We start from the raw sequence: 11,833 nt of genomic DNA, 5'->3' as shown, positions 1-11,833 counted from the left end.
AAGTAATCCATATGCGTTTGGAAACGTTTGAAGTTAGTATTAAAGTATATTAATATTATACATATATTACAAACTGCAGTATTCACCACGTTGAAAATATAGCTGTAGACGTCGCACTCCTGTGCTTACAAAATATTGCAAGTGTGACGCTTCTAGACTGTCTACCTCTTATTTTACACTTCTTGCACTATATATATTATATGTGGTTGCTATATAATAATATATCTATACATTAATCAACAGTTATCTTGTACGTCTTATACTTGTTCAGTTGTTCCAAATCCACTCTACAAAATACACTGCCACTTTGCTGCTGTAGCTATGAATGCAAGTCTATTATCACAAGTTATCTCCGATTAATCAGCTCAAGCCTCAATGACAATTACTAAAGTAAATTTGGTATATCTATTACCTATAACAAATATATTTTATACATGTAAACTTATATTATATATTAATATTTCTGTATTATTATGTTATAACTACCGTTTGTAAATACTAAAGTATAAAAATTATAATACATAATAAGTAAATACAGTTAAGTAATAGGTACCAATGTACCATTGTACCAATTTACTATTTCATTTACTTTTACTTAAGTTATAACAATAGCCAATAGGTAATACATCTCGCAAGGTATAAACTGTTTTCATACTATAAAGTTATTTTAACTACCCGACCTAATCTATGAGGTATTTATAATCAAATATTTAATATAATAATTTAATAACAATAATAGTATTAATACTTAAATAATAAAACTGAACTAGTATATTATAATGTATGTATATGTATAATGTATATGTATATATTTTATATATTATATTACAAATTTCAAATGTTCACAGATAAAATTCACCTCTATACAAAAAAGCTACAATCAAATAGTTGAAGTAGTGTTACTTGATATTTTTTTCACTCTACCCGTCAAGTCTTATACCTTTCTTATGTATTTTTTATCATACAAATTGTAAATAACCAAAGATATTAATAGAGGTTATAATTTAAAAAAATCAAATAGCAGGTAGGTAACTAATTGAATGTGTCTTTACTTTTTACTCTTTATACTTGTTACTTACCCAGTTCAGTCATATTTATTTTAGATTTACTACTATAACATTATCTATGTCCCAGTAATATATAATAATAATTTCTGTAAGTTAAGCTGCATTAGGTATGAGTCATGTTTATTTAGGTATTAAGTTAATTTTGTCGTTTGTCTTATTGTTTGTATTGAAAAGAGAAGAATATAATCACATCTTTTGGAATGTAATACAGTATACACTAATATGCATTAATAAATTTGTTTTGTATTACTAACTCTGTCGGTAGGTCGTATTACAGATGTGTGTGTGTGGGTAATATACCTACCGTAATATATGTAGGTTGAACATTTTAAGAATGAGTGCTTTTAGCTTGTGACAACTTTTTTTATATACTCTGTAGCAGGGTAAAAAATGCATGTGTCGAAAAACAATACGTAAAAGGGTTTGCTGAATAAACAAGAGTGGTTGAGGTGTAGTAGGGTCGAAAACGCATTAAAGGAGCGTTTACTTTTCATAACAAATTGCCCTCTATACATACTGGTGCACCGTATATTAGAATACACATATACGTTGATACGTTTATATGAATATATGCAAATGTGAATGGCTGCGGGTGATCTTTCTTTCCATCATCTGCTCGATGATGGGTTATTTGTTTTTTTTCTTCTTTTCTTTATTCAGACCTTAATGTTTACGTTCAATATAACATTCATATAACACACATACATACACACACACACACACACACACACACACACACACACACACACACACACACACACACACACACACACACACACACACACACAAAATATATATTAGGTAAGTTCGTACATGGGTGGTACGTACTACGTACGATGCGCGCGATTTGCAATAGGTATATTATTTGAATAAAAATTAATTTTTTTTTATATCTGGTTTTTGAGAGTATAATGTGTACATAACAGTATAATATAATATACTTGGTACGCAGCTGTATATATAATAGGTATTACATAATACTAAATAACTACGTATATGTAGTATAACTTTCAAAATAGATTTAAAAATAAAAAAAAATAACAGAAACTATTTAATATAAAAAAATGAAACATAAACGAATCTTGAATTAGATGGCGTATATTTCAAAATGGATAATCAAACAGTATATTGGAACATATTTTTTAAACCTCATATCCGTGATGGTTTCAAATGAATGCAGTAATAGTATGTAAAATAAAAAATTCAACAATCGTGCAGTATTCATGTGATACCCATACCTATTATCATTCAAGTATATTTAAGTGTAATGTTCATATATATAATAAATATTATTTGTACACAATGTATAAACAACATCACTTCACACCACATCGGTCTTAATGAGACGACCAGCTCGCGGAGATCCGTTGCAAAATGCTCAACGACCTAATTACAAGATAACGTTTTTGTTTTTTTTTTGTCTCTCGTCATCGCTTATCGGTTTACGCTGCACCTCCCGGCCGGCGAGAGAAAATCCTCGAAAAGAAATCCCTTCCCCACCTACCCGTCGAACGACGACGACGACGATGCAAATGTAATCTTCTCAATTTCGACGGTTGTTCGCGCCAAAACGGCGTGACAGTTAATGAGCGTCGGTCGCGTAATCCCGAGCGAGAAGATAATCTGGCCCGGTATTCACGCCGAAGGGGTAATTAAGTTATATATACACTGTGTACACGCTCGCACACATACAATATCTCTGTGTATATAGAGGGCGGCGTATTTTCTTTTTGATTTTTCTTCCCACTGCCGGGCGGCGGCGGCGACGGCGAAAACGAAAAGCGAACAGCCGGGTGTCCGGTTTCCCACGCGCCACAATCCCAACCGTTTGTGTAATAGCTTGTAGCCCAGACGCTTGTATGTGTGTGTGTGTGTGTCTGTGTTTCCTGCTTCTCTTTTTCCACCGGGTTTTTCCTTTACTTTTCCTCCTCCCTCGCCATGTCCGCGCGCCTTGTCCCGCCGCCTTACGCCGTGTATACGAAAACAAACAAGTTTAGCAAAACGTGTACTTATTTATATATATATATATATATATATATACAAGAGTATACAGAACACGATATCTGCTTGTGAACAATCGTCGGCCACCGTAATTTATCGGTCCTCTAAGAGCGCACTAAACGCCATCAAACGAAATGTCTATTTGTCCGGTGTACATATTAAACATCACACTCTCTGCGGAAGCGCGATCGACAGGGTTTACCAGTCACGCACCGTAACAATGAGTGGATCCCCTTACCTGACATCCGAGTCTATCACTTTTCGATCATTATTAGTGGTAGGTAAAATCAATTAAATATAGAGTGAATGAGCGATGGATTTGTTGGTGGATCCGTCTAAGAGTTATATTACTTTATTATATATAATCAATGGTATAATATATTATTCAATACTTTAAATTTGTATATAGATATCTTATAATCTGCAGACATAAGTATGAGTTACAAATTTTTACTGCAAGCCCTTTGAGTATAAAATAAATTATAGTAGGTACATTATTAGATATTATAATCGTGTACTTGTATTGTAAATAATAACAATTTGAAAATTCTGATTATTGGTGCTTTATACTATCTGGGAATATTGTAATAAAAACTAGAAGTAGAAAGTATTCGTTACGGTGGAATTTAAGATGTACCTAAGTACTACATAGATATATTATAACTTATAAATATTATGTATGATATGCATAGAATGTCGTAAAATTGTTTTATTTAATAATTTATACCTTAAAGAATAACAGTAAATTAAACACAACCCATTAGTATAATACATAATATTATGTATATACTACACTAAATCATACTAAATCCTCCTCTGCTTAAATTATACAATTTATAATATAGTAAACTATTCGTTGTGTCGACGTACCGTTGTAATTTTACATACGTATAAATATAATATACATGGTCGGTAAACTATTTTTTTTATTTATCTTAAGCATCATCAACTATGTAATTTCGTGTGGGGAGAAGTGTAGTTGGTAGAGGAACCCGGGTATGTGGAGTGAGAATTTGTCACAAAAAAGTAAAACCCTGGGTGGTCATCCCGCCTATCATAATCTATCTGGGAACTAGCGACGCCGGCCATTGCTTGACCTGAGAACACGTTAGTGACTGAGCCCAACCACCAAGCCCCTACAGTATTCTATAATCTATAATACAGTACTATACGGTATATTAAATTGTGTACATATTACAGGGATTATAGTTATCATACAATTATAAAAAGTAAATAAATTTGAAGACTGTTAATCAATATATCAGATATTACTATAATTAAAATCAATTAAGCAATTATTAGCCGTTGGAAATTATAATACATATTCTAAAAATAGATTAAACATTTATTTAATTTTTATGGTCAACAGAAAATTTAATTAAAATATTAATCAATAGATTTCAGTAGGGATGTTCCTTGTTATGAATACAATATATATAGTTATTGTATAAGTAATATCGGTTAAAAATATTGACCAGCGATAACAAATTTGGATCAGTTCAGTTTTGATCTATAAATAGCTTAAAGACTGCACACATAACTTTAAAGTTATTTAAAAAATATATGCATAAAATAAAGTACCTAATATGTAATTTTCTAATTTGTTTGTATATTTGATAGAAGAGGTACCTAAAGCGGTTTTCATAATGAGTTCACGAAAAAAATATTTTTTGCCAGATCTATGAAATAGATCTATAAGCACAGAACAAATTTGGCTTAAAGTATAAAAATAACACACAAAATTATGAGAGCGCATATAAACGAGGGAAATGAATCTTGGTATTTTCAGATCAAATATTTATTATCATGACAAAATATTGTTTTAAATTATATTATGTTGTTGACAAAAATGTACTTATTCAAATTCGACCTGCAAATTTGACTTGTAACTTGTAAGTTGTAGCCCACGTTATTATACAATACATACACAACAGAGATAGATGAGGAAATTTTTTTTATGTATTGGTTGGTCAGAAACTCAGAACTCAAAAAGTGTTGTTAAGTGAAAAAACTGACAAAAGGAACGATGGAAGTGGAGAAAATGATAAATGTCATAAAACGTATAATATATAGGGTCAGTGCCGGTCGCTAAGGCGACCGCAACGTAGGTTAGTATAGATAGGTAGGAATATAAGAATTTTAAGCATTTTGTGTGTCAACCAATATTATACGGCTCGATTATTGTACAGGCCATTTATTATGACAAGGCTTTTCAACGGCTTACAAGTTTGTGGGTTTCTTTCTCGCACGAAAACAATATTAGAACGATGTTTGTGTAAAAGTTGCACTCTTCAAGTTCAAATACCATGTATATAAATATATAAATAAATATATAACTGCAAAACTTTTGATTATTGTCATAAACCATCATGGACATTGTATATTATTATTTATTATTATAATGATATACGAGTAATGCGCACATTGTTAGGTATCTATTTTAATGATTAATAACTAGAAGTTGATGTAGGTACGCCTATTAATTTAAATTCAAATCGTTTTGGGTATAAATGAATAATACAATACTTAGAAGTGCTCCGGACCGAGTGGAAAAAATGCCATTATGTCATTGAAAAAACTGATCAAGAAGCATTGAAGCCTCAAGGCAGCCACATCTACCGGCGTAGATCTATCTAAACATTAGCATATCATATGCAGACAATAAGGTACAAAAACAACAAGTTATAAGTCTTAAATTACAAAAACAATGAATAAACCAAAACAATAAAAAAATATGACAGATCCAGGTCTACAAAAGAAGAACGAAACTATTATAGTTCGCCTTCAAATATTTCACACCTTCAAAACGCAAATTACTACATGGCCAAAAACTATCCAGTCATATGCGAATCATACTCAGTGGTACTGAGATGAATTATATACATTTATACTATTAATTAGGTACATCATAATAGAATACCAAAAATATGAAGATATAAGAATCACATACTGCAAACAAATAAGAGAAGCATTACAACCGAACCTTCAAACGAACATAAATTAAAAATCACATTTTAAACAAATGGCCTCAAAATTCGATGCTATTTGGATCGATAAAAGAAAATTGTTAGATTATTAAACTATATCATATGTGTACCTCTATTGGCATCATTGCGGGGTAGCGAGAGGTAGCGAGGGGTCATTGTTTAAGTAAATTTACGCCTCTCCAACGATAGTGCGTTTCCTTCGTCGTAGTAATTTAAGTATATCAAAGTTATAATTTTTTAATTAATTAAATCAATGATATATTATAAAATGTCTAATAAATCCAAAATATGAATTATAAAAAGCTCACCACCCTATATGCATCTTCACTATTAATCTATCATCCATATTTCACGTACAATGCATCAACTTTTAATACTACCTACGATAGTAAACTGTTGTTTATTATTAATGTGGGTAATAATAAAGTGATGGGTACATGACTCGCGATTTAACAACATATTCTATTCTATCTAAAAGTCCGAGTTTATCGTGACCATTATTAGGTCATTATAATTCTGATAACTTATTGTTTTCATAGAAAGATAGTAATAATAAACAATAATAATAAGGTAGGTAAAGGAGAGCTGAACTATATATAGCAACTTTTCTGGCACAGCGTGTGGTAAGATGGCGGCGACCAAAGCTTAACGCCGCTGTAGAACTTTGTGGCGTGTCGGCACGGAAACGACTTAGCCACTGTGCAGCCCTCGTTCCCAACCCTTTCCGCCACCCCACAGGTAAATCGCATACGTAGTGACCCCTGCACAACGGTGGCCAAATCGTTATCTACCGGTACACACAAACACGCACACACGCACACACGCTTTGCATCACGCACTCCATTATACAGGGTGTTACGAATGCTGTTCTACGCTCGTCGTTAAAATCAAAATCCATATTCACCTAGTATAGTGTAAGCAATATACTAATAAATTATTACGACTGCAGTTTGTCTGATGCGTTAGTAAATCTCAATAATTCAACGAAGAGGTACCTATACTATTAATGTGGTCGTGCTTTGTTTTATAGTAGGTAATAGGTAATTGTATGTCCGAATTCTGAATATAATATTATTGGAGTGCAGATCGATGTTTTCAAAACTACATAAGTATATGACATGTGTAATATAAAGTTTAATGTGCTCCCGAAACTACTCAAAACTTAATTTATTCTATTTAATACTATACATAGACAAGCGAGAATGCCATATTTTAGAGGCATTTTAGAGTATTTTTTGCATTTTGGCGCTGTGTCGCAATATCTTTACCTACTATATAAATTATATCTCAATTGTCTCAAAAATATACTTAATATTATGTGCACACTCGTGCCTAATATATGAGACTGTGCGAGCCTTAACGGCAAGATGTTAAGCAGCTCGCGAATAGCAAAGGATTCGGATGTACCACCGCCGGCACATCCTGTACGCACAACAATGAAAAACCATTTTATCGAGCTCAGCGGGTGCGCGGGTCGGGGTCAGGAAAGCGCGGCGTTCCGCCACTCGGTAACCATTGTACAGGATTACCGTTGTCCGTTTTCTACCGCTTTTCGTTCGCCTGACCGCTTGACATGATACGGATCAACCCATCAAATCCCGTGTACGTGTACACGTCGCACGCAATGATTGTACGTATACCTACGTATAACAACCTTACTTTGACGCGTGCAGCCGCAGTGTCGTAGACAGTGGTCGGGGGGAGGGAGGATAGTGTTGATGGGTCAGCGCCTCTCCCCGAAATTTTGAGGAAATTTAAGAATTCATTATGCAGTGTACTTTGAAGGTATTAAACAAGATACGTGAAACCACTTTATAACCATAATATGTATTATTTTACTATTAAAATATCGCATGTGCACACGTAACAATAAAAAAATGTTTTCATCGTTATTTTATAATAAAAAATGTATACAATTGCATTTCATCACATAATTGAAGTGTATTTTAGTCATAAATAATACCTAATAGAATTTAAAAAATATATTTTACGTGTATTACACTAAGGTTCGTTTAATGTATTAAGTGCAAATATTAATATATTATGATTAGTATCGGTTATAAACTTATAAATATATAAAAATATATTATAAATAGTTACGTTTCATAAAAATTTAAGTCGTACATATAGGAGCTAGGTACAAGTAAATCATTGTTTTTACAAAAATCACTTATTGTTAATGTTAAAATATATTAAAAGTTAAAACCTAATGATATAAATAAACATATCTAACTAGTAACTACCTAAGTCAATATTACACTAGTTTTTAAAAAGTCATGCATATTTACCTGTACTGCCATTATCGATTTGCTTTAGATTATTGTACAGTTTTCGCAATTGTTTACACATTTCAAGGCACTATAACATAGTATTGTATTGCATAATGCATTGCTAACAAATTAAAATGATTTGTTTCCGTCAAATGTTGGATGCACGAGTGTGGCATATGTGTCAACTGTTAAGCATGCATCAATCACTATATAAATGTGTAAAATACCTATAATATTAGTTATTTCTACTTCATTGAATGTACAATTACAATAACTGTTAAAAACATAATATTGTCTACTTCATAGTAGCAATTCTACTTAAAACCAAGTGCCAACGGATATTATGTATCGTATAATACATATTTTCTTGAAGTCAAATATAGATGGTTATTAATTATCTAATTTACAATACAAAATCAGAATCAAAGATAGGCACATCATGGGCATTTTAATCGGGTCAGCAACGTAGAAGTACTTATCATACACAAATGTACCTATCTTTAGGCGCCCCGTGTTAAGTACAGCCAGCTGCGTATACTTCCGGACTCCGGTAGTAAATAACCTACGCTAAACACCGCGACTTTTCGGCCGAGTGTATAATATTGATACGTGAAGATAATACCATAATAATATAATAATATAGTATACAAGTACCTACCTGTGTATATGATCTAACACCTAACATTATCATTCAAAAACGTCACCACCGCTGTGCAGGATAAAAATGTCGCGAGGGAAAAGCGCATATTCCACATAATATTTTGGTGGAAGGAGAGAGATAAATAAGTGAACGAGAAACGGGTCTTCATCGCGACATATAATTATTTATCACGTCGCCGGGACGTGGTCTTTTGATTTGGGCCGCGTCACGGCGGTGGCAGTATACATCATATAATATGTATATTATGCTGCAGCAGTGACGACGACGACGCCACCGCCGTTGCCGTCGAGTGTATATATTTGTCAGCACGAAAGCTTGATTGATTGCCGCCGGGTGTCAGGTGACACCGCGGTCGTTGTCGCTAATGAATCTATCCATCGCCAAGGCGTCATAATCCCATTTGCGTGCGCCCTCTCACCTACATAATATTATTATTATTATTATTATTATTATTATTATTATTATTATTAGGTATATGTACGTCGGGGCACGACATTGCTACTTGATGTACACACATATATATACAAATGTACACGCGACTAGGTATATAATATGGTATACGGCGGGGGTGTATTTCGCAGCTGTTACGTTCGCGGCTACCTACCTATGTATGTATATAATATTATAATATACGGCACCGTGACGCAACCCCCAACCCCATCATCTCTACGCACGGCGAGGGCATGCGACCGCGGTTCCCACGGCATGATTAATATAGACTGTTTGATCCAACAATAAGTTACCTACTGTCAACTGCACGCGGGGCGTGGGTGGGTGGTGGTCGGTCGGTCTGTCGGTTGGTCGGCCGGTGAGGGTGCGGTGCGGCGTGCCGAAAGACGCGACGAGCCCCCGCGCGTAAGGGATGATCGCACCGCCGGCGCCGTCTTACGCGCGCGCGACAACCGTAACGAGGACCGATTTATCGTCGCCGAGAAACCAACAAGCAAATGCGCTTGTGCGCGTTTGTATGTTTCATTCGCGGCCTATCATATTATAGTGCTTATGTATACATTATATTATACATATATACCCCGCTTTACTTACCTATGTCTTTATCGTTTTTTATCGTCGACTCTGATGATCCTTTACAAGACTTGACATCGTCCTATATATTATACGATATTTATCACACCCGTTTTGTCCCTTTCACCACACAAACGACAGTGATAATTATTGTTAACATGTACCTACACGAGTTTTTATTGTTTAGGGGAGTATAATACGCACGAATTCATAAAACGAGTAAAATAGGTACAAAGTATGCAGGTAAAACATATTAATAGTTCCCTACAAAATTATCTATTGAATTTTCTAACAAAATTCAGTTTTCCTTACCTATCTTATTTTTCACTATTATAAATTATGAACATTTGATAAATACGATTACAACTCAAAGTGAATTGAGTAAGGACTACCTGAGGTTATTTATTATATTTTATTTTATTCATTTAATTACAGTACATTTATAATTACAATTTACAATTAAAAGTTGATACCACTATACCAGTACACCACACGTCCTCACCCTGTAAACTGTATATATTATATTATATGCTTATATTTATTTTTTATAATTATACATGCATGTATACAAATATTATATAACATTGTGTTAATTTATTATTATAATAATATGTATCACATTGTAGTATTGTACATGCCACATGGGTAACATTTATGTAATACTGATACTCTTTATTACTTTTATCTTAAAAGGTGTTTTGAAATATATATTATAAAATATTATTATAGTATTGTAAAAAAAAAAAAATATTTTGCGAGTACATATTGTACAACCAATAGAAAGTATTACATACTTTAGACGTTTAGTACATAACTTTAAAAGTGAAAAAATGCTTCAAGATTTTTATATGGTTTATCATAATTTATTTTTTTTTTTTTTTTGATAAGCTCGTTTATAAAAAAAAAATGTATTAAATAATATAAGTAAACACGATAATCCTACCATGCCTAAATTCTTCATTGAATTTTCATCACACATAAAATAATCCTTGTTTTCATGCCTTTTCTCTCATTTATGTTCACTGACCTCTTATATTTCTTCTAATTTTAAATGTATTACATAATATTTCAAACGCTTGTTTTGTTTTTTTCAGGTTTAAATTAAACAATTCAGATCTAAATACAATTTATTTTATCCCTTATTACTATAAGCTACAATTTGAAGTCATACAATTAAACCCGTGACTCAAACACCAATCTTAATTTTGTTTATTGTTGGGTCTATATTATTTGCACGAATAGAAGATGCTTGGGTTCTAAACAAGGGTGAATTAGTCACCCCAAAATTTCTATCAAGTCATTTCAATTCAAAATGTATTACCTAACACTACTAACTAAACATATTATATAATTTATAGAAAATACTTAAAGACTTTCGAAGTGTTACTATTTACTATTTGTGAAAAGCAAGTCAAAACCCTTCAGTAGTTGATATGGTTTTACAAAAGTAAATTATAAGAGTAGGTATCACTATCTCAGCATTCGAGCACAGTTACATTATTTGTCATTTGAAATACCTTAAGACGACATAATAAATATACCTACATTTATTACTAATACATACTTATCGGTGCATACTAGTTGCCTCCCAAAATATACGAATTGCTTCTCGTCCTTATCGTAAATAAAAAGGTTACTTTACACTAGTTGCCTCCGATGACCAGATTGTTCATAATTATATACGAGTTGCCTCCCATATAGAATTAAGTAGTGGTTCATAAACTTCACCAAACAGTTCCACATAAATAGATAATGTTTATACTTTATTCATTATTAAAAATATCAGACTTGGTTAAAACAATAATAATATAAAAATAATCAATA

Source organism: Myzus persicae, unplaced genomic scaffold (assembly GCF_001856785.1).
Source record: "Myzus persicae strain clone G006 unplaced genomic scaffold, MPER_G0061.0, whole genome shotgun sequence".
NCBI lineage: Eukaryota > Metazoa > Arthropoda > Insecta > Hemiptera > Aphididae > Myzus > Myzus persicae.
This window is presented reverse-complemented; position numbering follows the sequence as displayed.